This window comes from Myxocyprinus asiaticus, chromosome 10 (genome assembly GCF_019703515.2).
Source record: "Myxocyprinus asiaticus isolate MX2 ecotype Aquarium Trade chromosome 10, UBuf_Myxa_2, whole genome shotgun sequence".
NCBI lineage: Eukaryota > Metazoa > Chordata > Actinopteri > Cypriniformes > Catostomidae > Myxocyprinus > Myxocyprinus asiaticus.
This window is the reverse complement of record NC_059353.1, coordinates 51,428,794-51,456,481: the sequence shown is the minus strand read 5'-3', so window position 1 is coordinate 51,456,481 and position 27,688 is coordinate 51,428,794. Positions and strand designations below refer to the sequence as shown.

Genomic DNA, 27,688 nt, shown 5'->3' with positions numbered 1-27,688 from the left:
CGCTTCCCGGGAATCTTCCCACTGCCCGATCTGGTATTCTCTGACTGTGGCTCCCCTCGGCACAGATGCGCTGGCACACAGCTGGCCCCTGGGGCTGCTCAATAAATTTGCGAGGTTTTACAAACTACGGGTTGAGCCAGTCTCGTCCCGTGTGTTGTCAGGTATGAGCAGGTAAGTTCCGGGACAGCTGGCCGGGTGTACTGCTTGCGCATAGCACCTTTCCCCTTCCCGAGGTGAAGACATGCGCTTCGACCCCCAGTTGTGTTCATAAAGTTGTGGACCCTGGATGACCTTCCTCCTTAGCCCTGTGGCAGGCGGGTTTGTGGAGAAACTCGCTGCCGGCCCAGTACGTGTGCTAACTAGGCCCTGTACTGGGGTAGGTGCTCCACATGTGCTGGTTCCCCGTAGGTAACCCCGTGTGATGTATCTTCCACAAAATGGTTTCCCTGTTGGTAAACTGCGTCTTCCTTGGGCAGAGGTTCCTCTGCCCCTGGTCACCATATCTGTAGAGCTCCTCCCCCCTCGGGTAGGACCTACCACGGGACTTCTCCACATGACATACTTCCGACAAAACTCGGTAAGACCATGTGACATATTTCCACTCAAATACCCCCCCCCTCCAGGCAGGCGGACACTTATGGCCCCCAGTGAGTAAATGATTTCCACACTTTTTTGGGGAGAAAAAGAGGAGAAGAGGCCATGGCTGGGCTAGCCTGTCCCCATTTTTTTTGGGCAGTCGACTTGTCCCCGAGTTGCAGGGGACTGTTCGACGCTCGTAGGAGCGTTGGGAAGGTTACGTGATGGCCTGTTGTGCTAGCTACGAGGCACACAGCGGTCTGCCCATCTCGCACCACCAGTCCACGTAACACAGTTCATCTTAATGTGCCGTTTTGTATAGGGACCCCCTAGTGTCACTACATCGACACAACGTTGAGTGAGTGACAGATAGGGAACGACCTGGTTACTTTCATAACCTCCATTCCCTGATGAAGGGAATGAGACGTTGTGTCCCACTTGCCACAGCACTGAACTACCTGCTGAAATGGCCGGGACCTTGTCTCAGCTCCTCAGCACAAAACCTGAATGAGTGGTTGCGAGCCAGCTCCTTTTATACCTGTATGTCCGGGGGAGTGGCATGCAAATTCCACTCGCCAATTCCCATTGGCCTTTTCTCAAAGATCAGAGGTGTTTGGGGCTCCATCAGGGAACCGAGGTTACGAAAGTAACCAGGATGTTTTACTTTCAATAAAATATATAGAATCAGTTCGAAGTGGGGATTTTGATTTAGCCAAGTTTCTTGATTGTTTTGAATCTGTTCCCCAAAATTCATGCATTAATTAATTTATTCTTATGTGCTATTATTAAGTCACTGAATCAATTTGATTCAACTGATTCGTTAAAACACAGTCGTTCACGACCAAAACAAGTCTTTAAAATTTGCGTGTCTACAAATACACCAAGAGACTTTAATAGAGTTTTTAAGCATTATTATACCAAAGCAGATCTATTATTTTTCTTCAATTTGCAAACTACTAAGCATGACCAAAAAAAAAAAAAAAAAAAGCCAAAAATTATAGTCTAATATCAATAAAATATAATTTTCAATAACATCCCTAGGTCCTTAAAGAAATATTGCGGGTTCAATACAAGTTAAGCTCAATCAACAGCGTTTGTGGCATAATGTTGATTACCACAAAAATTAATTTTGACTCGTCTCTCCAATTTTTTAACATTAAAATACTCACTGTTTCAAAAGTAAAGACACAAGACATAAACAATATATGTGTAAGAATTATTTTAGTGTGATAAAATCACTTACTAACCGCATCTGCGTAAAGTTATAGACAATTTTACTACGATGTAATGTCAACAAACCCTAAAACCCAAAAATGACTTCAAAAATGATGATTTAAATAACTTTACAGCTCAAATTATACACAAGTTTTAACAGCAGAATAAGCAAGTGCTTTTATAAAATTATAAGCTTCACATTTCTGATTAAACCCTCCTAAATATGGCCCCATTGACTTCTATTGTAAGTGTCTCACTGTAACCTCCATTTTTGCTTTTTTAAAGAAAAGGAGGGACAAGTCGAAATTAATTTTTGTGGTAATCAACATTGTGCCACAAATGCTGTCGATTGAGCTTAACTTGCATTGGACCCGGAATATTCCTTTAAATCACTTTTACACATTCATAACTTTTCAGCCCCTTTCTTTCTTGTTGAACAAGACTGACTCCCATGCTGATGCCGAAGGGTGTGTTCTCATCCCTTCAAAGGCTTTATCCTCAAGAGTGAGAGCTTCGGAGGGTTGAAGGGTGTAGGGCTCAAAAATATCAGTAATTTGGAACACATTTCCCATAGTCATCTGTCCAAGCCAAAGGAACCGCTGTCATTGCACAAAGGCTGATGCTCATGAACATCAGATGTACCTAATCAGAAATATTTACACATGGTTTTGCATCACTGTTAACTACTTTCAGATTGCAAATGGAAAAGAAATTCTTTAAAACTTTATGAATAAACTTAAGCTTCACGTTTAAATATTTGTGTGTTATTTATTTTAATAAAACATTTAACTAGTAAACAAATGTACAGTATATGTTTAATTATTTAATAAATAAAATGCAACTGTGTATACTTATTTTGTTTTAAATTTAAGGGGAAGCCCTTCAAAACAGCTATTTATGAGCACTTCGGTTTGGAACGACCCTTCAACATGGCGGTCATGGCTGTTCTCCCTTCGATGTGCCTTTCAGAAGCTGATTTATCCCGTTTGGATCGCAGGGGAAGTGAACAAACTCATGCTCAGTCGGTCAGTAGATTCTCATTTACGAATGAGATGATTCACAAGTGCCATTTTTCTCACAGCTCTTTAGAGTAAAGCCCAAAGTATACTTCATTTTTTAAGCATACAGGGCGAGTGGCGTAAATTTCTTTATCAGCACAGTATGCGATCCCGGTACGTGTGCAACCCGATTGTGCCTGGAAATGTTTGCACTAATTAGTGGGTCCACAAGGTGGCAGCACTCAAAGTTGGGCCATAGCTTTCACAAAGTAGAGCAAGAAGATGAGTAGAAGATGACATAAACGCTGGTGGAGACGAAGGTGGAAACTCTATAAAAATATTGCAGTATCGCATAGTTGTAGTGCGCGTGTATCGACCGCCTGTGTTTGCGGTCAAATTCAGAATACATTTAAAGGCTAGAGTGTATGACTGTACACATACACTAATGCATGCAAAAAAGGTGAAGTATACTCTGGGCCTAAACACTCCATTCCTGTCAGACGCAGAGTCATTGAACGCACTGCTGTAGCCAAGCACGTGATTGGCCGCTGCTGTAATCAATGACATGGCATGCAGTCAGTCACAAAAATGACTGAAAAAAAACTAAATGCAAATAATAAAATGCAACTAATCACATAATTATACAGAACTAAGAGTGCAAAATTAACAGGAGGAGAAAACACTTTCTACATCTTTTGTTGTTGGCGTCAAAGTGTGAGTCCAATCAAACTCTACAGTATTTTGACACAAATTCATCAGTAAATTGGTAGAAGCTTGTCAAATTAGACATATGTCAACATGGACAGGTTGTGTGACATAATCTCATCATTAAAAATTAACAACAAATCTACACATGCAAGAAAATAAGACCCAGACTACACTGGCAATTCACTGGCAAAATTTATATTAATACATTTTCATTTTGATTGTTTACTTCAGTATTATAAACAATTCTGGTAATGAGCTACTGGTACAACTTACTCCAAAGCATCTAAAACACTTCACCCCAAAGCAACCATTTTGGGAAAAAATTCTTCATTTAATAAATCATGGCTGGGCTTTGGCCAAATAAATAACATGGTTTCCTACATTAACCAACATGTACAATATATATTTTTAGACCTGGATATACTTGCTTTTGCTTGAAATTCATGTTACATACCAAGTAAAATGTACTTTGAGAAATGCACATGAGAAAGTTTTTTTTTTTTTTTTTTTTTTTTTGTATGTCAATCACATGCAGCTGTATATGATTTCCTAAATATATGGTCATATAACCAAAAATAGGAACAGTTTGCCAGACTAAGGGGGTGACACATCTTCCCCCACTTCCCCCTACATTACAAATCATTTTGCAAACACTCGTTGAGGATGTAGATTATGTGAGCATACCATTATTGATGAGCACGTGCAGTGGAAGAGCTCGATCTTTAAATCTCGGACAAACTGTCACACGGACCTCAAACACGCCACATCCAGAAACTCAAAGTCCACTGTGGAAACACAAATCCATATGCAGATGTTAATAGTCATGAGCGCATTATATTGAGCAAATGAAAAACCCAAAGACATTGATTAATCCTAAATGGAAAATGTATTATTCATAGAATGAAAAACACATTTTATTATTTGATTTATTAAGTCAGAATTGCATTCAGCAGAAGAACGTAGTTTAGCAAGAAACATTTTAAGTCGATATGAAAACAAAATTGACTGCATTTGATTTCTTAAACCTCCTCTTCTGTTAAAGAAGGGACACTTTACTTTTCACTGTCATTTTTGAATGGAAATAGTACAGGTGTAACTTTTTTGTTGTTAAGAAATTATAATATTTCTTCTACCCTTCAGTAAAAACAAGAAAATTATGCACTTCTTTTTGGATTTTATGATTTTTAGATCTTATTTACATCATTTCATCATTTGTTTGTATATGCAAAAAAGCTAAATTATGTACTGTAACTTCACTACAGTAAAAACCTACACATTTATAAGTTAAAACATGAAAAAAATAATTTAAAAAAATACACCTTCTTGTGTAAAAAAAAAAAAAAAATGACTTGAAAATCATGTTATGACAATAATATTCTGTAGATAGCTGCAGTGTTCTATGCAGCCACCTACTGTATAGTAATTATACATTTTATCACAAGTTATTCATTTGGTATTGTTTTGAAACTGTTTTGAAGTGTCAGTTTTTGTAACAATGTCACATTATGCTTACAGTCAAACCTGACCATGGTGTTATAAAGAAAAGATACAGACTAAGCTTTTTGTTACCAGTCATGTATTTCAAACATAAAAATGTGATAACTGTAAGTAAATTAATAATAAAGTCAAGAAAATGATCAGTAATAAACAGAAATAAACAGCAATGGACTGTGATAAATCAATTAGTGTATAAAACAGAAGACTCAGACTTTGATCTTTGTTCTGTGTGTGCGTGCGTGCATGCGTGTGTGTGTGTGTGAGTGTGTACGTGTGCATGTGAGTGTGTGTGTGTTTGTGTATGTTTGTGTGTGTGTGTGTTTGAGTGGTGTGTGTTTGTGTATGTGTGTTTGTGTGTGTGTATGTGTATGTGTATGTTTGTGTGTGTGTGTGTGTGTGTGTGTTTGAGTGGTGTGTGTTTGTGTATGTGTGTTTGTGTGTGTGTGTGTGTGTGTGTGTTTGTGTGTGTGTGTTTGTGTATGTGTATGTTTGTGTGTGTGTGTGTGTGTGTGTGTGTGTGTGTGTGTGTTTGGGTATGTGTGTGTGTGTGTGTGTGTGAGTGTGTTTGTGTGTGTGTGTGTGTGTGTGAGTGTGTGTGTGTGAGAGTGTGAGTGAGTGTGTGTGTGTGTGTGTTTGTTGGTTAATAAACGTTTCTTATTGTGAACAATTCATTGCTTCATCTTACTTTAAACAAAAAAAGGTTTGTCTTTGTAATTTTCCATCAAAATATAATAACTTGCTCCACCTTTCAATGACGTCACTTTTTCTTTGTGACCATCAGTGGGAGGAAACAATGGCGGTAAATGGAAAAACACCCGTAAAACAATCTCAAGAAACAAAAACAAAAAAATGCTTTTAATCCATGACAAGTCCCAGGAAAGGTGTATACAGGTCTGAAGTCAGCACAAATACTGGCAAATTTGACTTTCGCAGACATTTAAATCTATTTATCAATGATTCATCTACAGTACAGCAGCGAGTCTGATGTGTGACCCACGTGTGCACACGCCTACCTGTACATCACCGTGAAAATCTCTTATTCAGAAGTTACACATGTTTGTCTTGTTTTCTGCTCAGATTTGGTCACAATATCACAAAACATCTGTGATGATTCTGTTTGTATGAATGTAAGAGCAGCTTTTAACTCATGAAGAATACACAGAAAGCAACCGAGGCATATTAGTGTTTTACATTGTAGTCTGTGCTTCATGATCTTATGATGTGTTGTTTATTGACTAACATTAGTATATACACATTAAATATATACTATATATTCACATTCTAGTGCTTTTTATTTATTACAATGTGTTACAATTATGACATACTGGGTGTTATGAATAACACTGTCCTATGTGCATTTCCTATTTAATTGTATCCAACTCGATCATGTTATAAATATAATTGACACATGCACAGATAACTGTCATGTCTAAATAAATGAGCAAAGATCGTGCTCTCTCATTGCTGCTTGACTTTGGTGAAATGAAGCAGTGTCACTTAAAAGATAAAACTTTATTGAAAGAAAAATGACATTTTGGCTCTGGTAATTAATCAGCAGTTTCACCTTTTCAAGATTCATAATAATAGAAATAGAAATAGAAACTACATTTTCAAGGCTTTTGCCGCATCCCACAGTGCAGCACATTGAAGGTAAATGGAATTTTGGTCACAGACATGGCGGCACGGTCATACAGTGATGTCACATGAAACAGGTCAATAGAGACCAGTCAACCAATTCTCACTTGATAAAATCGAATCCAATATATTTTCTTGTTGTATATCCTATTCCACTTGGAAAGATGTCACATAATGGACATCAGATGTAATTTGTGTCAAATGTGTCATTTCTGCACGACTAGCATCACCAAGTGGAACTGCAAAAATAATTATTTTATAAACAATTTTCAAACACTCCTCCTGTTTGCCATTGGTCAGATAGTCCCGTCTAAAACTCACTCTATTGGTTGAGTCGGTGTTGCTATGTTCAGTCCTTTCGGCTCGCTCAAACACACAGACTGAAATTCCATCTGGTTCACAGAAATGACACACTTCACTTTTAAGATTCACAATAATTCTTCTATAATGTATGATTCATAATTCTCATCATTTCTCTGGGGTGATAATGTCCATATACTCAGTTACTGCCAGCAGCTTCTGAAAATGGAAGATTTAAAATGGCCACACCATCGCTGCTATGATTTGGGATTAATTCGAGAGTTATTTCAACATTCAAACATCAGCATGCACACTGAACGCTTATAAATCTCTTTAACTCGGCTCTTGCTAAACTAACACAGCTGTGTTAAGAGTCTTGAAATACTGACTGTTATAAAGAAAATTGGGCGAAATGTGCTAAACTTGAATGAAATTTATTTCAGTTAGGATAACTCTCAGAGTAGTATAACATATATTTTAATCTATATATATATATATTGGTCTTGGCGGACTAGATCTGCTCTACGCATGCTGCTGCTGCTTGACATGAGTAAATATGCTGCTGCTGTTGCAAGGAACCTGTGCGCTGCTGCTACTGCACAAACATAAAATAAAATCCCCCCAAACCGTGTTAAAAGACAATAAATAGACAAGGCAAGCAAATAAGGTGATCCCCAACTCCCCAGACATGACCGCCAGACATGTGGGCTAGAGTGAGACAATAGACTAGTATGGCGCAGGCTGATGGCATGCCGTAAGGGCCAGGTGAGGTGATGGACTAGCGAGGCACAGGCTGACAGCATGCCCCAGCAACAACCTGAGCAATTTTATAAGCAACAGAGTCCAGATTTTCTGATGAGAATTTATACATCAGCAGCTGAAGGCCACCAATCCATTTATTTATTTATTTATGTTTCTTTTCTCCCCTTTTCTCCCCTGTTTGGAATGCCCAATTCCCAATGCGCTCTAAGTCCTCGTGGTGGCGTAGTGACTCGCCTCAATCCGGGTGGCGGAGGATGAATCTCAGTTGCCTCCTCGTCTGAGACCGTCAATCCACGCATCTTATCATGTGGCTTGTTGAGAGCGTTACCGTGGAGGAGTAGCGCGTGTGGAGGCTTCACGCTATTCTCCACAGCATCCACGCACAACTCAACACGCGCCCCACCGAGAGCGAGAACCACATTATAGCGACCACGAGGAGGTTACCCCATGTGACTCTACCCTCCCTAGCAACCGGGCCAATTTGGTTGCTTAGGAGACCTGGCTGGAGTCACTCAGCACGCCCTGGATTCGAACTCATGACTCCAGGGGTGGTAGTCAGCGTCTTTACTCGCTGAGATACCCAGGCCCGCACCAATACATTTCTTAAGACGCCAAGGTAACCATGGGTCCTGCCACGGATTCTGCTCCGGCTCTGAAGAGTGGCTGGCATAAATTCGTGAATAGAGTCTCTGAGTACACGTATTTGCTTTGCTTGAAGATGGACCATTAATTTGTTGTAGGTTTTCCATCGACCGTCGAGGAGGGAGGGTCGGAGAAGGTGGCGGAGTTTCTGAATCTCAAGTACCGAGGCATGTAGTTAAGACAGAAAATAGTGTTAGTTTGGCTATGGCAATGGTAATCTTTACTGTGCTTGACATTGTGAAAAAATACAGAGGCAAGGAACAAATCTGAAGGACTTAATAGAATGAAACAAACATAGGGCTCTTTATGATTAGACCAACATGCTACCCTATAAATTGTGTGTAATTGAGCCATCTCCTGCAGTTTTTTTTTTTTTTTTTTACAGTTTTTTTTAATTGGTGAGCCCTAGCAAATGGGTGAGCATTGTTTGTGCAATATCTATGCGTGAGGGTGAACAACGCTTGTGGTGCATCTGCACAGCAGACAGGTGAGATATTGTGCTATACCCTTGTAGAAAATAAACAATGTGTGCGATGCTTCCGTCCCTAGCAGAAGGGTGAGCATAATTTATGCACTGTGTAAGTGATTATTCCATTGGAAGGGTGAGCGTTGTTTGTGCAATACCCCACAAAGACAACAATGTTATGCCATTCGCACAGCCCGCAGGATGCTAAAGTTATGGCACCTAAACAGCACATTTGCGCTGCTTTTGTGAAGTATTGAGCCAATACTTAGACATGCAATAAGGGTTTTCAATTCGGTTTCAGTTAACTTTTCTGCTGAAATACTATTCCCGAAGTGTTTTAAAACAAATTATTATAAGCAATACTGTTCGGCTTAAACTGACTTGAGCAGGTACAGAGCAGGCTAAACACAGCTACACTGGCGGCCAAAAGTTTGGAATAATGTACAGATTTTGCTCTTATGGAAAGAAATTGGTACTTTTATTCACCAAAGTGGCATTCAGCTGATCACAATGTATAGTCAGGACATTAATAATGTGAAAAATTACTTAAAATACTTCAAAGAGTTCTCATCAAAAACTCTTCCACGTGCAGCAATGACAGCTTTGCTGATCCTTGGCATTCTAGCTGTCAGTTTGTCCAGATACTCAGGTGACATTTCACCCCACACTTCCTGTAGCACTTGCCATAGATGTGTCTGTCTTGTTGGGCACTTCTCACGCACCTTACAGTCTAGCTGATCCCACAAAAGCTCAATGGGGTTAAGATCCATAACACTCTTTTCCAATTATCTGTTGTCCAATGTCTGTGTTTCTTTGCCCACTCTAACCTTTTCTTTTAGTTTTTCTGTTTCAAAAGTGGCTTTTTCTTTGCAATTCTTCCCATAAGGCCTGCACCCCTGAGTCTTCTCTTTACTGTTGTACATGAAACTGGTGTTGAGCGGGTAGAATTCAATGAAGCTGTCAGCTGAGGACATGTGAGGTGTCTATTTCTCAAACTAGAGACTCTGATGTACTTATCCTCTTGTTTAGTTGTACATCTGGTCTTCCACATCTCTTTCTGTCCTTGTTAGAGCCAGTTGTCCTTTGTCTTTGAAGACTGTAGTGTACACCTTTGTACGAAATCTTCAGTTTTTTTGGCAATTTCAAGCATTGTATAGCCTTCATTCCTCAAAACAATGATTGACTGATGAGTTTCTAGAGAAAGCTGTTTCTTTTTTGCCATTTTTGTCCTAATATTGACCTTAAGACATGCCAATCTATTGCATACTGTGGCAACTCAAAAACAAACACAAAGACAATGTTAAGCTTCATTTAATGAACCAAATATCTTTCAGCTGTGTTTGATATAATGGCAAGTGATTTTCTAGTACCAAATGATCAATTTAGCATGATTACTCAAGGATAAGGTGTTGGAGTGATGGCTGCTGTCTAGATTTGATCAAAAATGACTTTTTTCAAATAGTGATGGTGCTGTTTTTTACATCAGTAATGTCCTGACTATACATTGTGATCATCTGAATGCCACTTTGGTGAATTAAAGTACCAATTTCCTTCCAAAACAGCAAAATCTATACATTACTCCAAACTTCTGGCCGCCAGTGTACAGTACTGTATATAAAGAGGCCTTTAAAAGCTTGAATTCTCTTCTAGTAAAATACGGAATATAAAATTGATCTCATTACCTGCTAAAATATCCTATAAAGGATGGTGGTATGTATGCTGCTGCAGAAGGAATCAAACAGAGATGTAGATAAAGGATTTGATGCTGCCAAAAGACGGTGTGACGTCATGATCAGCCGAAGGACCCCCGCTGTGATGCCTGGAGATCTTCTACATACTCTTTGACAATATATCCGAAGAAATATCTTCATCTCCTCTCCAGCGTAGCACCCGTAGTTAACGGTAGGACTGCCACGTTAGCTGAATTAGTAGGCTCCCTTTATAAGGGCTCTGGTGATCTTTATTTTTCACATTGCATGGGCGGGTTATATATAATGTGATGAGGAAAAAAGGGGTTGCGACTGGTTAGCGTAGCAAGGTGTGCCAGGGTGACCTATCAGCCTGCACCACAGAGTTTCCAAACTGATCTTAATTTGTCATCTTGTGATTTTGAGGTGAAATATGACCTGGAGTTGGTATTCAAGACACCAAAGAACACACCATGCTTGTGGAAAGAAACAATCTCTGGCTCCAACCCGCTCATGTTTTGAGCCTATGACAAAATCACTAAAACATATCCACTCTCAAAAAGGTCAGTTACACTAAATGGCTTTGGAAAACCATTTCAATTTAGAAATGCAGTAATATAGAGCACATAAAACTTCAATGCAGCATTCATTAACCTCAAGACATCCACCATGCAAATGGCAAACACATCCTGAGGACAGACAATCCCCCTGTGGTCCGGTTAGACCATATCGTGAGAGGAAACACTGTCCTCCTCGCAATAAAAGCGTCCATGTGAGTGTTACGAGAGGGAGTGGAGTGACCGCTGAGAGTGTGTCAGTGAATCGTCTGGCGTTTCAGGCCTGAGGGGAAGCGATAACCTCATTCACACTTTACACAGTCAAAACCGGAGAGAAGCCTTCAGGGAAACATGAAATAAATAGCTACAATGCCAGAGAATTGACCTGCTTACAAACAAGCTCTCTGATGTCAAAACTGAAGGCCAGAGTGATCACTGGAGCTGGTGTAAGGTTCAATATCTCTCTGCATTGTTGTCTTTCTTCTATCTTATTTCAGAAACAGGTTTACATTTGTCAGATGATCTCAAATGATAAATATACAAACAGATAAAGACATCTTTAGACAAGAGCCAACCTATTAATATACAAACATGGCTCGTTATTCGTATCGCATGAACACTAGAGGCGCTACAACAACAAGCATTAACCTTAAAAACCTCATCTGTTCTGTAACTCACTTTTAGCGCCACACAGTGAACATTTCACCTCATAATGTCATTTTGCAAAAATGTCGCCACAATCACTCAGTTTTCATGAAATCAGGCTGGCTTGATACATATCTCAATATTTAGGCATTTGCTCTAAAACAACATAAAACTATGTTTTTTATTTTATTTTATTTTTTCCCAATCAGAGGAACCATCACTTTAATCAAACAGCCATTGTAGCCAAACAGATTCAAAATGTTTAATGCAAGAAGCAAAATACAGTACAAATTTCGTTTTCATGTTTTTACTAATTGAACACAAGGAAGAATTATATTTAATAATGTTAATTCATTTGTACAAATATAACAATATTACAATATTAATAACAACATTAAAATTACAACTTTCAATCTTGTAATTAGGAACTTCCCAGGAGGACTTGAAGACCTCATGAATTTGCTTGACAAGCGCACATTTCTTTCCTGTGTTAATGCATTTCCTATTGAAACTACTGAAGTTGGAGTGGGACAAATCAAAGGACTCATCCCTGTTTTTAAAGTAGCCAAAAGCCTTTAGTTTATAGCACAGCCACAAACCTGATTTACGACTTGCTGATTTACTTTACTTTCACACATGCACCCGTTTCCGGAATATTAACCCTTTAAGCTCTGAAGGTGTTTTTAAAGATTTCCTGTTTCAGTGGCATACCCAAAATTAAAGCCTATAACTATAAAAAAAAACAAAAAAAACAAGGAGGGTCAAGTGTTTGGTATTATTGTAAAGAAAGCTTTAATTTTTTTTTATGATATAGATTATGATACATTCTGAGACTCTAAACCTAAGAAACTGCTGATTTGACATGAAATATTGCTGGCTATAAACAAGGCAGCTCTGAAAAACTGCTTTTGTTTTGTTCCCAATCATGTCAGCTGTATCTGAGAAAAATGTTGTGTTTATACGACAAAGCAATCATAAGTTTTAGCATTACAAATATAATTCATCATAGTGTCCAAAAACCTCTCCAAACAAAGAAAACATAATAATTGTACATAAGAACTAATTACACATGCAAACACAACAATGACTAAAGGTTTGTATAGCATGCAGACATGATTTTAGTAATGAGATTTCACAGAATGAGTTTCATTCTGTGTCATTTGAGTCATCATTGAGTCTGTGTCATGTATTTGGCGCCATCTCCTGGTGGTCATATGTAACATTGTGCTTCATGTGGATTATCTAATGATCTATGCATCTGATTATCTTGTATGTGGGTTCGTTTGAAAGATAATCACCTCCTCTAAGTAATGATATTTGAGATTTGATGTTCCGTTTATTTTTCGTGAAGCTATAAGCAAAAACACGGCATATAAGCAACACCAACATAATTGTCAAAGACATATACTTAACTATTACTTGCTATATTTTTGTCTGTAAGTAAAACAAATAGGCTGGTTGTATTTTACTCTTTGAGAGCTTTCCAACAACATATAACACATGACTATTTTATTAGTTTAATGTTTTTACTGATTGCAATAATATGTAAAGTGCAATTTTTTTTTTTTTAATCAATTATCGAATCGGAACATTTCTGATTTGTCTGCAAATTTCAAAGCACTTGTTCAGTTTTGGTCATAATGTCTACATGCATTGTAAAATAGAGCTTCTAAACTTTCAAACGAAACCTATTTTTTGTTGGTCAAGACTGTAGTTAGTAATATTTTAACAATTATATTTTAACATTGCAAGAAAACCGTGTTTACATGAGACTTGAAATCATCAGGTTATTCTTTTGACTTTGACGCTTAAAACGTAAACAGGCATATGTAAAGCACTTGCGTACATTGGAAAAACCGTTAAGAATGCCTTTTTCGGACCAAAAGCTTCGGAGTTCAACAGAAGGGTAACAAAATGAATAAAAGATGGAAAGCCGTTGCATGTGTGAATAGCATATGTGGTACATTTACCAGAATAGGCAATCAGGCAATTTTACTGCTTTGATTGGACAAGAATATGTATAGTGCCAGATGATGTCATCAGTATTTTTGGTCTGTTTTTACAGAAGAGAACGACGGTAAATTTTAAATGTATATCTGCTAATGGTACATTTTGTCTACATTTGCATATAGATGACCTCAAAGCTAACAGGCATGAACTAAAACACAAAGTACTCCAATTGTGATTTAATGTAGTCTTGGAAAGCAGCATTAAAATTTGAAAGCAGTTTGCACACGTGTGTCTGTTGATGCGTGTCAAGAAAAAGTGGTTATAAAGTTCCATTCAATTAAATCCATGACATTAGTCAATTTAGTCAAAGACAAATGGAGTACGAGGGAGTCTACACCGGTTGTTATTTTATCAGCTGTGACCTGGATGAAATCTCATTTTGTCTCGAGGCGTGCAAACAAATCCACACAGAGTGAATTTACAAAGCAACCCTGAGGGTGCAGCGCTAACACTTGCACGGGGAACGATGCATCCACAAACACATCACATTTTCTGTCTGCTGGATGAACTCGGTGCAGTGATGACCACAGACAGACAGAGCTGAGGGGGGAAATCACTTGCGCTGCGTCTCTCAACGGATGCCGGCAGAAATGAGTCGATAGATGCAGCACGCGTGAGTCAGCCAGTATGCAATTTAGCGAGGCACAGCAAGGCCGCGGATGTGACTAGCTGCCGGGCCCTGTTTCAGTGAGCACAACCAGAGCTGTGTTTGGAATACTATCATACTACTCTTACTATTGCTGCAGTATTTAGTGCTGTATATTGGTGTTTCTTTTACTTCAGGCAATTTCATGTCACAGGGGTTGATTTTTATTAAATCGAACAGATTTCAACTTTAACTTTTTGTTGCATGAATGTCTCATCAAAACGTACTTTGAAAATTTTTAACAGTCCTTCATCATTTATTTTTGGTACTTTTCAGATATCTTTTATGTATAGATTTGACTGCTTTAGCCTTCAGAGCCAGACTTTCAATATTAAATTATGAAAATTAGGGCTGTCAGAATTAACATGTTAACGCATGTGATTAATTAAAAAAGTGTAACGCGTTAATTATTCTTAATCACAATTAACGCATTTATTGTTAATATAGCATAAACATGGGGGCCTGGGTAGCTCAGCAAATAAAGACGCTGACTACCACACCCCTGGAGTCACGAGTTTGAATCCAGGACGTGCTGAGTGACTCCAGTCAGGCTTCCTAAGCAACCAAATTGGCCTGGTTGCTAGGGAGGGTAGAGTCACGCTGGGTCAACCTCCTTGTGGTCGCTATAATGTGGTTCTCGCTCTCAGTGGGGCGTGTGGTGAGTTGTGCATGGATGCCATGGAGAATAGCGTGAAGCCTCCACACGCGCTACGTCTCCGCAGTAACTTGCTCAACAAGCCACGTGATAAGATGCGCGGTTTGATGGTCTCAGACGCGGAGGCAACTGAGATTCATCCTCCGCCACCCGGATTGAGGCGAGTCACTACGCCACCACGAGGACTTGGAGCGCACTGGGAATTGGGCATTCCAAATTGGGGAGAAAAAAAAAAAAAAAATATATATATATATATATATATATAGCATAAACACTGGTGTGAAGGGCGGAACCTTTGTAATGTGTTCGCCTGGATTCATTACACTGACCACACGCCACAAACGACTTGTAAAGTCTTAGTTCGGAATGGCATACTACCCTTACTGCTTCTACCATATATGTCTGTGGCAGAAATAGTAAGAGTAGTATGGTAGTATGCAATTCTCAACTCTTCTACCAAGGTGAGCCTACAAGCTAAATAAAATAGCATTACGCGGCGGTCCCATAGACATTCTATGGGCGGTACCGTCATAACACGCTAGTTGACCGTTATGCTCTCTCCTTTGATAAAGCTGCGGAGGTTGTTATCTCGATAAATAAAAGAATCTCTGACAGCTCTTCCCTGTCAGTGATAAAATGATGGAGAAAGGAGCTCTTAATGCTACTTGATGTACAAAACAAGCCCAGATGGGACTTTTGATAGAAATCAAGTAATTTTCAGCCTATGTCAGGAGCATTTTAATTACCACAGAAGCACATCAAGTCTTAACTATCACCAAAATGCAGAATGAGACGTGTTTGTTTGAGTTCAAAGCGGTGCTTGATGCTGGCGCTAACACCCTGACGCGAATCATAAATGCGGCTTTATGATTGCTGTAACAAAGGCTTTGTTTGGAAAATGTTAATAAAGCATTATTGTTACATATTGTTTTGTTTTCTTTCCCAAGATGGAAATAAATTAATTTTGACAAGAAAAGTAAATATAATGTCAAATTTCAGCATTTAACAAATCTGCGATTAATCGCGATTAACTACAAAAAATATGCGATTAATCGTGATTAAAAAATGTAATCGTTTGACAGCACTAATGAAAATACATTATAAAAATACAAATTATTACATTTAAAACTATGATCATCTAAGCAAAGAGTGAAATAAACATAAACATTTAAATATTTATTGTGTGAAAATTATGTCTATCAATTACTCAAAAATTACGACTGTCCCACAGTTGTGATGTCATTTCCACCACACCAAACAATTTCGCCCCTAATAAAGTTTGTTCAAAAGTTAGTGTACTTGTTAACCAAGTGGACAAAAGTGTAAGTAAAGAGCATGCTTAAGCATGCTTTAACAAAACGAAGAAAATTCAAGGGAGATATCACTTTTTATTGGCCGACTTTTCCAATCAAGCTTTTATTTTGACAAATGATGCAAAAAAATAAAATAAAATAAAATAATTGATAAAATTATTAATGATAAAAAAATATGATTTAATTTTGTGTATTTTAGCAAGACAAAAGAGTCAGTCATTTTATTTGAAAATCATGAAAAATGTCATTTCCATCAGCGTAATTTCCAGCACAGAATTCTATTAAACACAATACAGAATTTGAGGTGTGCTGGAAATGATATAAAAATTACATAAATCTCCTGTGATGTATGAATACACACTGTTGGACACTGTTAGTAGATAAATTAAATCAACTAGTGAGAATGTGAAAAACATTAAAATTAACCAGACTTAGCTCTCTAGAAATCGACACAATGACAAAAGTGCTTGAAGTTGAAGAAACACCCATATACACAATGCACAGTATGCAAATGATCTGTATGCACAGAATACTCAAAATGTGTTGTATGCAATAAAGAACAATGCACCACAAAATGACGTGGTTGAGTTTTTCATCTCACATTTGCTTTTTCTGACACTATCGGTTAGGTTTAGGTTTAAGGTTTAGGGTAGGGAGGTCGGTTTTATTGTTAAAAGGGCATTAACATTAAAAAACCTCATCTGTTTGGGAGAACATTTAACTCACTTTTAGCACCACGCAGTGGACATTTCACCATGTAGAAACCACGCAATGTAATTTAGCAAAAATGTTGCCGTGTAATTTTCATTAGATCAGGCTCAAACTTTTGGCGATCCAGTCAAGAAAGAGATGTGACTTCCAGTTCATTGATCACAGTGGAAATGAAAGGTCGTCAACAGTATTCAGTATTTTGGCAAATGTAGTAAGTCATCAAGGTATCCAAGTAGTAGTATGGCAATATGTACGTAATTCTTCACAGGTCATTCTGAGAGAAAAGGAGAGATGTTTGATGTTTAAGGAGTTTGATAAATGGTAAATGTCAATGATAAAGTCCTCAGGGTAAAAGCAAATAATTGAATCAATAGCAAATTATGAAAACATAGTCTCCTAATTTATTTCACGGTGAATTGCATTATATTTGTGGCCCATGAATAAGATGCTTGGCTTAATTTGGAGGGCGTTTGTATACGTGACCTTTACCGAGGCAGAGAGCAATATGACATCAGCAGACTGACGGTGAGGTGCAGTCTTCAATAATGTGACTTCCAATCCACCGTCACACTGACAATACTGAGGAAATTGTTTCTCCTAGAAAACAGGAGGCATGCGGTAAAAATATCCTCTCTTCTGAATGGGAGAGCCGTCTCGCTGTGCTCAAACTGTTTCCATTTAACTTTCAAGTGTATGTCAGTTGAAAGAAATCGAAAGTGTTTGGCCTCTGGGGTTTCTTTATTTATTATGTTCAGAACTCTGCTGCTGTTGAGACCAATTCAGAAATGTCAGAGATTTTTGTAATTGTGTAAAGCTTTACAACTAGGAAATTGTCAACAGCTTGGAGGAAAAAGTCCACATGTAATCAACAAGTCATCACAATTCACTCTATATACATGTTTCTGCTCTTATTACATTCAGTTCATCAGTGCATTTTATTCAAAGTAATATATATATATTTTTATCTTCCATCAAAATAGGTACCCAACCTAGGTTGGGTTATTTATTTTTTTGGGAACCAAATCCTAACGTTCTAGGAATGTTCTCTTTAGGTTCTATTTTTATAACCATAAACTAACATTCCCAGAACATTGCAGAGAGGTTTTTGTGTGACAACCTAAAAAGAACGTATACAGAATGTTCTTTAATGGCTATTTTTAGGTTCTATTTTTATAACCATAAACTAACATTCCCAGAACATTGCAAGGAGGTTTTTGTGACAACCTAAAAATAACGTATACCAAGTGTTCTCTAATGGCTATTTTTAAGTTTTATTTTTATAACCTTATATTAACATTCCCAGAACTTGCAGACAGGTTTTCTGTGTGCCAACCTAAAAAGAACGTATACAGAACGTTCTTTAATGGCTATTTTTAGGTTCTATTTTTATAACCATAAACTAACATTCCCAGAACTTTGCAAGGAGGTTTTTGTGACAACCTAAAAATAACGTATACAGAGTGTTCTCTAATGGCTATTTTTAAGTTTTATTTTTATAACCTTATACTAACATTCCCAGAACGTTGCAGGGAGGTTTTTGTGACAACCTTAAAATAACGTATAATGAATGTTCTCTAATGGTTATTTTTAGGTTCTATTTTTTTGTATAATTTTATACTAACATTCCCAGAACTTGCAGATAGTTTTTTTGTGTACCAACCTAAAAAGAACGTATAAAGAATGTTCTTTAATGGCTGTTTTTAGGTTTTATTTTATAACCATAAACTAACATTCCCAGAACCTTGCAAGGAGGTTTTTGTGACAACCTAAAAATAACATATACAGAGTGTTCTCTAATGGTTATTTTTAGGTTCTATTTTTTATAATTTTATACTAACATTCCCAGAACTTACAGAGAGGTTTTTTGTGTGCCAACCTAAAAAGAACGTATAAAGAATGTTCTTTAATAGCTATTTTTAGGTTTTATTGTTATAACCATAAAGTAACATTCCCAGAATGTTGCAGGGAGGTTTTTGTTACAACCTAAACAGAATGTATACAAAATGTTCTCTAATGGTTATATTTAGGTTCTATTTTTTATAATTTTATACTAACATTTCCAGAATGTTGCAGTGAGGTTTTTTGTGTGCCAACCTAAAAAGAACGTATACAGAACGTTCTCTAATGGTTATTTTTAGGTTCTATTTTATTTAACCTTATACTAACATTCCCTGAATGTTGCAGGGAGGATTTTGTGTGACAATCTAAAAAGAACGTATACAGAACGTTCTCTAATGGTTATTTTTAGGTTCTATTTTATTTAACCTTATACTAACATTCCCAGAACATTGCAGGGAGGTTTTTGTGTGACAACCTAAAAAGAACTTATACAGAACGTTCTCTAATGGTTATATTTGTGATCTTTTTTATAACCTTATACTAACATTCCCAGAACGTTGCAGGGAGGATTTTGTGTGACAACCTAAAAAGAACACATACAGAACATTCTCTAATGGCTATTTTTAGGTTTTATTTTTTAAAATAACATTCCCAGAATGTTGCAGGGAGTTTTTTGTGACAACCTAAAATGGAACGTTTACAGTGCGTTCTCTAATGGTTATTTTGGTTGTTTTTTTCTTTCACACTTTTCATTATCATCCGATTATTTTTCATAAACGGTGCAGAGACTGACATTAGTGCAGTACATCATTTAATTAAATGCAGAAATGAAGATTTACGTGGGATTTGAATGCATTATAATGAGCAGGTTTAAAAAGCATTCAAGAATCATATTATACTTGCCTTGAACACTTCACAATAAGGTTGTATTTGATAACATTAGTAAACGCATTAGGTATCATAAACTAACAATAAACAATTCTTAACAATATGTAAAAAAAAAAGTATTTATCTTTATTAATGTTGATTTATAAAATACATTTGTCCAATTTTAGTTCATTGTGCAAAAAACGATTTTAACTGTATATTATACAGTATATGTTGGATAAAATCAAGTCCCGCCCCACAATTTTTCACTGTTTCACTCAGAAACACGACAGATCATGGAAACAAAATGGGTTGCAAACAGAGTCCATGTGCACTCTTTAAATTATTAAAAATAATTTGTACTTCTTCTAATGAGTCAACCAGTTTGAAGTCACTGACTGCCAGTGTAAGGCTTAATTGGTTCATGCACTAGTCAATGAAAAAAAGCAGGACGCATCTGTTTTGCATTTGCATGTGTCACAGAAGGTGACCTCTATATCCTGTCATTTGTTGACTGTGTTTTTGTGAACAGGTCGGTCTGGAGAAGTCTTGCTGTATTGATGTGATTAATCATCTGTTGCAGAGTCACAGAGGAATATATCAATGGATGGCAGAGATGAGGTGTGAAGGTCTCTTTATCAGCCATATACATGCACGATATAATAAATCAGAATTCACACTGATTTCAAATTAACACACAATGTAACATTAGTCAATGTAGACATAAAGATTACTTTGTAAAAATAAAGAATGTTTTAATTTATGATAAAGTGTGTAATTTCAGTGCCTCCAAAAAATATGTTTCCGAGCAGTTTTCCGAAACACTCTTACCAACCCATTTTGTCCTGCCTCCCATCTGACATTGGTCAGACAAATTACCCTCCTTAAAAAGCTTATTAAAGGAAGCCACGCCTCAAACTGACGCCACTGACCAGAAGTCTGCATGTCGGAGCGCTGAAACCAAAGCACACTGTTTGACCAGCGGATTTACACGACCTCTGAACTGTTACTCCATAAGGATTTTTATAGAAAACATTTATAGAGTTTTCTGGGTGGATTTCCATTTGTCAAGTAGCAGTCTTTGAATTACCTTTGAATTAAAGGGGTCATGAAGTGCTATTGAGGTCCAATGATAATGTTATATGTTTTGCACCAAAACAGTCACAATTTAGTAATATATGATAATTTTCCTCGTTTTTGGCCCTCTGTCTGAAACGCTCGATTTTGTTCACAGCGCCTCCCTCAAAGTTCAACATAAACACCCACTGTTCTGATTGGCTAACATCATGCAGCCCCTCAAATACAGCAAACTCAATCGGAAGCTCCACAACATTATAAAACTAAATTTCAGGGTTTACACATAACACACATCCAACACATTTCATCTGCATATATTAAACAAGCACAACTGTTAACACTCAGCACCATAAACTATCAAACAGTCATGACATTTGAAATATTCATGAATTAAACTGTTTACACACTTTTAAGTAAACAGTGTTTTTAACTGTCCCATCCTTCAATAACAGTTTCTTTGCAAAGCTTGAATCGTTTTATGACTGCACACAAGCAATTCACGTTGATATGAGCCAAAGAAACACACTGAAACAGTCAAAGACATCCATCTAGTCTGTGTTTACATACACCAACAGTTAAAAATAGCACAGATGGGGGGCCTGGGTAGCTCAGCGAGTATTGACGCTGACTATCACCCCTGGAGTTGCGAGTTCGAATCCAGGGTGTGCTGAGTGACTCCAGCCAGGTCTCCTAAGCAACCAAATTGGCCTGGTTGCTAAGGAGGGTAGAGTCACATGGGGTAACCTCCTCATGGTCGTGATTAGTGGTTCACGCTCTCAATGGGGCGTGTGGTAAGTTGTGCGTGGATTGCGGAGAGTAGCATGAGCCTCCACATGCTGTGAGTCTCCGCGGTGTCATGCGCAACGAGTCACATGATAAGATGCGCGGATTGACGGTCTCAGAAGCGGAGGAAACTGAGACTTGTCCTCCGCCACCCGGATTGAGTAACCGCGCCACCACGAGGACCTACTAAGTAGTGGGAATTGGGCATTCCAAATTGGGGAGAAAAGTGGATAAAAATAAATAAATAAATAAATAGCGCATATGGGCGAAAGAGTGCATCAATGTTTGTGCTCAAAACAGCAAGAGGCAGCAGCTGAATGGCAGATAATTGCTTCTCCCTTTCAGAGTTGTAACTTGACACCGCATCTTTTAAAAGTGGCGAGATACATGACAGTGGTCAAAGAGTCTGTGTAGTTCATGTTTATATACAAAATAAAATAGTCCAGATGGGTCCACTTTGGTGTTATGTTAGGAATAGTTAGCCACACAAGGCCTGCTCTCTTGACTTGAACTGCACGCCAGTGGGCGGGGCCAAGGGTGCGATGACGTATGTTGTGGGATGTGTAAATACAAATGAGCAATGTTTCATGATGTCACGAACAGACAGATTTCAAAATGAGACGTTTCAGCACGGTGGCAACTATAAATGCTCTTTTGAGGCTGGGGAGGAAGTTTTGAGTTCTGAAACTTAAGCGAAGTGCTGTTGTGTTCGGCATCAAACAGTTGCTTGACAGTAGCAGCAAATGACAGCTGAGTGGAAACAATGCCCAAATGAAAGTGGCACTTATGTGTCAGTTGCTAATAAAGGTGCAAGTGATTTAGAAGCGCACATTAGCTCTGCGAAGCATAAATTAACGGACTAGTTTTTGCGACCAGGTAAAATTGTATCACATTGCTTCATTTTCCATGGCCATTCAAAATAATAGTAATAGTAAATGAAGGTACACTCATGGAATCAAAGATTTTATTTTAGTACATGGACATTCAAAAGAATGTTGGAAATGTTTATTTATTTATATATATTTATGTTATGCTAATAGAGTGTCTTTTTCACTGTATTAATGTTTGCATTCATAGTAACACTGTTTTGAACCCTATGTGCTGGAAATGATATAAATCTCCTGTGATGCATGAACACACACTGTTGAACATTGTTAATAGACTAATTAAATCAACTAGTAAAAGTGTGAACAAATGTTTTAACCAGACTTTACTTTCTAGAAATTCCCATTGATGTAAGTACCTAAGTTCAAACTAAAATGAAAACTATCATACCAATAAAACCCTCAACCGACATTATGATGTTTTCATAGGGGGTTTACTACTTTTTGAGATGCTACTAATACTGTCTATGACTTTTCCAGGCCTAGAAATCTATCTTAAACTTCCCTGACACATCTAGGTTTTCCATGACTGTCAAACAAACAGATCAATGTTTTGAATGCACACAGTGTCACAGTGTTTCAGGAATTCAAGCTACCAATGGATTACTTATAATTATAGACTGCAGTTAAGCTTGGATAAAAGCAATTATTTAAACATCCAAAAAACGACACATTTCACCTTCAGGTAAATCTCTTCTTATGCTTTGGATTGAGATTATTATGAAGGTATTAAATTCCGTCTCTGATGTCACAGGCAGAGGATCAGAGCTTGCCGCTGTATATCATCATTCCAGCTGCTGGCAGGCTGATTTATGCCACTGCAAACTGCAAAAATGCTTAAATGAATCATTCATCTAAAGTGACTCATGCTGCTAATTTAGTGCTCAAACTTTGTTGGATCCTGTCCACATGGATGCACACTTTCTAGTGTCCGACGGTCTGCCACGACTGCTCACCGACAAGACAAGTGACTTGAGAAAGTTGTGCCTTTTAATGTCACGTCTACTGCAAATCCATTATGTTTGATGTAAAAAAAAAAAAAAAAGAAAAACCTTAGCTACTGATGTGAGGTGGCCAAAAAAAACTCTGAGTCATTCAATTATTATTTGAAAAGTGCTGAGGGGTCAAAAGCTTCAAAGTTGTTCATGTTTGAACAGGTCTATAGGGAGTATTAACAACAAACACAGCTTAATTTTCAAGATCAGGTCATACAGATATGTCTATGAGCCAGATATACCATTTACATATGTTTAAAATTAGTAAATGTCTACAGGGGGATCATAAAGTGGAAGCCACGTGCATTTGCAGCTGATTTATCACTCACAAAAGCACAGAATGAAGTGTTTAAGTCCCGTCCACTTCTACAAATACATTTACAAACCAGTAGCAAAACAGACTCTGTTCAACACAGTGGGGAGGTCAGCACGATCACGACTTGGCGCAAATCTGTTGAGCTGCTTGATTTATTCAAAACAAAAATATTTTCTGCTTTTCTGCTCAACCCGAAAAATGCTTACGCTTAAAAACTTTAAAGTCTCCGTATACATACTGTAAGTCAGGCATATGAGATATCATTTGAAAGCTTAGAAAATATCCTATATTCGCTGTGCATTATCACATTTTTGCTATCAGAGGCTTTATATGGAGTTAGGATGAAAATAAACTGTTCTGAGACCAGTGCAGACAGACAGCATACTGGAGGTTAAGTCATTCACTAAATAGGGAGCAAGGGAGCATCCTATATCTCTCTATGCAGCTAAGTGCATTCACTCCTAAAATCTGATCAAAAGTTCAGTTTCAGGCTGCAGATGATATTTGGATCACTCAACATGTTTGGCAGACATGGAAAGTAGCAAGCTGGTATTCCATCATAAACACAGCCAAAGATACAACGTCAGATTGTGTTTACCTCGTAAAAAGTTGTGTTTAGATGAAGAGACATAATAATGGTTTGCAAACAACATGACAACTCTGCTTACTATGAACTATGTGCTTGTCTTCCTTGACCTTCTCTTGAGCTTGTCACTGACACAATAATCAATTCATTGCAGCTTGCGTGCATTAGCATTCAGAAGAACGGCTCACAGCACAACCTGAATCTTGAGGATGTGCTGTAATCTCATTTAGATGTGTAAATCAGGCAGGTAAATTTCAGTGAACATTTAACCAAGACACAAATGAGAAGGAAGTGATTCATCATTTCTAGAATAGAGTACTTCACATCACAAGAAAGCAGTTGGACTGGCAGAAGCACCTACATAACTACATGCCAAGCAACATGAATCTACGGTAACTAAATTGAGACTCAAGCAGACTGTGATGGACACTCGGCCAAACCTCTCCAGTCGTCACAGTTCATTCTGAATAACAATGGCAGGAATTTTTTCTTCTCCGGCTCATTCAGAGTGTCAAGCGCTTTAATCTCAGTTCTAAAGTTTCGTCAGCCTCTCAGTCACTGCACAAAGACGCTCATTATGAAGATCTGTGATACTGAGTGTGTGTGGAGTCATGATTATATGAGAGAGAAGAGAGAAATCTCACCCTGAGTTTCAGTGTTCTCTTCACGAATCTTCTTCACAGCGGTGAGACCGTCCTCTTCATTATGTGAAGCTGAAAGGTTGAAAAACACAGTTTGATTGGCTACTGCTTTTATTAAAGAAACAATGTATCTGGTCTTTGTGTTGTGCTCTTGAATATAGTGATAGCCTGACATAACAGCAAAATCAGCCAATATTTTACCATTTACAGATACCGGCATCAGCTGACAACTGGTCATACTTTATTTGTAAGTCATTTTTATTTGCGTAGCGCTTTTCACAATACACATTTTGTGGAGAGAAAAAAAGTAGCATAAGTTTTAAAACACTTTTATATATATATACAGTGTTGTGAAAAAGTGTTTGCCCCCTTCCTGATTTCTTATTTTTTTGCATGTTTGTCACACTTAAATGTTTCAGATCATCAAACAAGTTTAAATATTAGTCAAAGATAACACAAGTAAACACAAAATGCAGTTTTTAAATGAAGGTTGTTATTATTAAGGGAAAACAAAATCCAAACCTACATGGCCCTGTGTGAAAAAGTGATTGCCCCCTAAACCTAATAACTGGTTGGGCCACCCTTAGCAGCAACAACTGCAATCAAGCGTTTGCGATAACTTGCAATGAGTCTTTTACAGCACTGTGGAGGAATTTTGGCCCACTCATCTTTGCAGAATTGTTGTAATTCAGCCACACTGGAGGGTTTTCGAGCATGAACTGCCTTTTTAAGGTCATGCCACAGCATCTCAATAGGATTCAGGTCAGGACTTTGACTAGGCCACTCCAAAGTCTTCATTTTGTTTTTCTTCAGCCATTCAGAGGTGGACTTGCTGGTGTGTTTTGGATCATTGTCCTGCTGCAGAACCCAAGTTCGCTTCAGCTTGAGGTCACGAACAGATGGCCGGACATTCTCCTTCAGGATTTTTTGGTAGACAGCAGAATTCATGGTTCCATTTATCACAGCAAGTCTTCCAGGTCCTGAAGCAGCAAAACAGCCCCAGACCATCACACTACCACCACCATATTTTACTGTTGGTATGATGTTCTTTTTCTGAAATGCGGTGTTACTTTTACGCCAGATGTAATGGGACACACACCTTCCAAAAAGTTCAACTTTTGTCTCGTCAGTCCACAAAGTATTTTCCCAAAAGTCTTGGGGATCATCAAGATGTTTTCTGGCAAAAATGAGACGAGCCTTAATGTTCTTTTTGCTCAGCAGTTGTTTTCGTCTTGAAACTCTGCCATGCAGGCCATTTTTGCCCAGTCTCTTTCTTATGGTGGAGTCATGAACACTGACCTTAACTGAGGCAAGTGAGGCCTGCAGTTCTTTGGATGTTGTTGTGGGGTCTTTTGTGACCTCTTGGATGAGTCGTCGCTGTGCTCTTGGGGTAATTTTGGTCAGCCGGCCACTCCTGGGAAGGTTCACCACTGTTCCATGTTTTCGCCATTTGTGGATAATGGCTCTCACTGTGGTTCTCTGGAGTCCCAAAGCTTTAGAAATGGCTTTATAACCTTTTCCAGACTGATAGATCTCAATTACTTTCTTTCTCATTTGTTCCTGAATTTCTTTGGATCTCGGCATGATGTCTAGCTTTTGAAGATCTTTTGGTCTACTTCACTTTGTCAGGCAGGTCCTATTTAAGTGATTTCTTGATTGAGAACAGGTGTGGCAGTAATCAGTCCTGGGTGTGGCTAGAGAAATTGAACTCAGGTGTGATAAACCACAGTTAAGTTATGTTTTAACAGGTGGGGCAAACACTTTTTCACACAGGGCCATGTAGGTTTGGATTTTGTTTTCCCTTAATAATAACAACCTTTGTTTAAAAACTGCATTTTGTGTTTACTTGTGTTCTCTTTGACTAATATTTAAACTTGTTTGATGATCTGAAACATTTAAGTGTGACAAACATGCAAAAAAATAAGAAATCAGGAAGGGGGCAAACACTTTTTCACACCACTGTATATATATATATATATATATATATATATATATATATATATATATATATATATATATATATATTTACTGTAAATCACTTTCACGAATCAGCCCCCAAATGTAGTCTCCCATCATGTTCTCGTTATACTGTCCTTGGTAACGGCGTTCAAAGTTCAGTATATCCTGATGGAAGCGCTCGCCTTGCTCCTCTAAGTACACTCCCATGTTCTCCTTGAATTTATCAAGATGAGCATCAAGGATATGGACTTTGAGGGACTTCAGAGGTGGAGCTGAGGAGAGAAACCCATACTACCCCAACCAAAAAGACCTCAACGACTTGATTAGAGATCTTGGTCTCACCAAGTCCAATGCCGAGCTTTTGACATCTAGTCTCAAGCAGTGGAACTTGTTGGATGAAAGTGTGCAAGTCGCAGATCAGAGGCAGCTTAACCAACCTCACCCGTCAAGATGGGCTCTGCTTCTGCCACAATGTGACCAGTCTATTTGAGGCAATCGGAATCGCCTATAACCAGAATGAGTGGCGCCTCTTCATTGACAGCTCATCCAGGAGCCTCAAAGCCGTGCTGGTCCATAGTGGTAACAAGTACCCGTCTCTTCCCCTGGCTCACTCAGTGCACCTCAAAGAGGATTACAACAGCATTAAGATCTTGCTGGACGCCTTGAAGTATGATGAGTAAGGCTGGGAGGTCATAGGAGACTTCAAAATGGTGGTAT

The 27,688-nt window shown here is 38.1% G+C and overlaps 1 protein-coding gene and 1 pseudogene across 1 annotated transcript in view; both read right to left on the bottom strand.

Annotated features, from left to right (window-relative positions):
- LOC127446978 (neuroligin-4, X-linked-like) overlaps window positions 1-27,688 on the bottom strand; it is a 760,753-nt gene that overhangs the window by 466,140 nt on the left and 266,925 nt on the right. The gene's annotated exons all lie outside the window — the stretch shown is intronic.
- The window catches only part of LOC127447005 (dehydrogenase/reductase SDR family member on chromosome X-like), a 74,925-nt pseudogene that overhangs the window by 25,379 nt on the left and 21,858 nt on the right, over window positions 1-27,688 (bottom strand).